The following is a 2,180-nucleotide window of genomic DNA, read 5'->3' on the forward strand; positions in this document are numbered from 1 at the left end:
GCACAGAGAGCTCAGCTCTGTGCTCTGTGACGACCTAGAGGGTCCAGATGGGGTGGGAGGGAGCGAGGCTCTTTTGCTCTTGCAAGGGGATGTGTGTATACTTAGAGCTGATTCAGCTATAGCTGATGTATACAATTATAGCTGTATAGTTATTGTACCGCAGAAACCAACATAACATTGTAAAGCAATTATCTCCCAATTAAAAAGACAAAAGATAACAGTAAGACGAGGTACAAGGCAGTAACCAGCATGATATTCTCAAATGAGAAATTAATTTAGTATTTGAATAGCTGAAGAGAGAACCTGTAGTATGATGACCGATGAATGAAAACAGAGGGTTCTTATCCAAGTTTGTCTTACGGGTCAGGCATGAAGGTTCTGGAGCCAAGCTGCCTACACTTCCATGCCAGCTTTGCCACTTAATAGCCACAGGAAGTTACATAACTTTTCTCTACTTTGGTTTTCTGATCTTTGATATGGGGATAATACTATAGCATCTTTCTTATAGGAATGCTGTGAAAATTAAAATTAGCTAATATATTTAAAACATTCATAACAGTTCTTGGCACATAATAAAATTTACATAGATATTAGCTATTTTATCCATAATGGTTTTCAAGTAATAGATACTGAATCCTTCTATTAAGTTCTGATACAAATGAGTTGATAAAAATAAAAATAATGTTCTTCAGATATGCAGTCATACAGTATGAGCATGCAGTATCACTGATAGTAACAAATTTGCCCCAATATACCCTATTGCCCGGTTATGACGCTGGGATTAGATTTTGGAGGTCAAAGTATGGTCTGTTGACCTGAAATTGCTGAGTGAGGCTAAAATCTGGGTTCAGGTAGAGATTAAACCCAGACCTTGACCTCTTTAGGAATGCTGCCCAACCAAAACCTGGCTGGATGGTGTTGCCATGTGCTAGCTAATGAGATCCATTAACTTTTGTGGGTCCCTTTGAGAGCTCTGCACAAGACTGTCCCTCCCAGAATATGGAGAAGAGACTGGCTCACTGCACATATAAACAAGCACACAGCACTGTGCCCGAAGCACACTCTCAATAATTGTTCATCGAATGGATGAAAAGAAACTTAAACCAAAAAAATAACAATTAGGCTTCAGTTGTTCCCCAGGCAGCCTCTTTCCCCTTCTAAGTATCATATTTCATCTTGTGAAACCAGAATTCCAAATGATAACAAAAGCAAGCACAAAACACGTTTTTTAAAAAGGTTTTGAAAACAGTTCTCTGGCCTATTGGAAAGTAGAAAATATTTTCTTATATTTTTCCTGGAACGTCTGACAAAAATAGATTTTTGTAACTGAAAATATATCCTGCATTCTGTATAGAGTCAGCTATGAGTCTTATTTTTACCTGGTCCAGATAGTTACAAGCAGGATTATACTAATTTGGGAGAAATTATTTTAGGGATAAAACTTTTACCCTAGGAATAAAACTAGGGACTGAACTTGAAGAAGCAATTTCTTAACCAAAGATAATCTACTGGTTACAATATTGACTTGGTCTTTCAAACTATTATTCCCATTGGCTGAAAATATTTATTTCATGTATTAGAAGAAAAACTGGTTTCATATTCTTCTTTTTCTCTCTCTGAGTCCTTTTAAATTGAACATTGAAAAATGAAGGTGCCAGTTGCTCAGTTGTGTCTGATTCTTTGAGACCCATGGACTGTAGCCCACCAGGCTCCTCTGTCCATGGGATTCTCCAGGCAAGAATCTTGGAGTGGGCTGTCATTTCCTTCTCCAGGGGATCTTCCCAACCCGGGGATCAAATCCGGGTCTCCTGCATTGAGGGCAGATTCTTTACCATCTGAGCCACCAAGGAGGCCCTGAAAAAACAATCTTTTGTATTTTGCACTCATGATATGACTGGTCAACGATATCAAGAATCCAAATTCCTTTATCATGGTGAATATTTAACTCCCCGAGAAGGTATATTTGTCTATGGTGTGTGTGTGTGTGTGTGTGTGTGTGTGTGTGTGTGTGTGTGTGTGTACTCAGTCATGTCCAACTCTTTGCAACCCCATGGACTGTAGCCTGCCCCACTCCTCTGTCCATGGAATTTTCCAGGCAATAATATTGGAGTGGGTTCCCATGTCCTACTTCAGTGGATCATCCCAACATAAGGATTGAGCCTGCTTCTCTTGCATTTCCT

Source organism: Bos mutus, chromosome 4 (genome assembly GCF_027580195.1).
Source record: "Bos mutus isolate GX-2022 chromosome 4, NWIPB_WYAK_1.1, whole genome shotgun sequence".
Lineage (NCBI taxonomy): Eukaryota > Metazoa > Chordata > Mammalia > Artiodactyla > Bovidae > Bos > Bos mutus.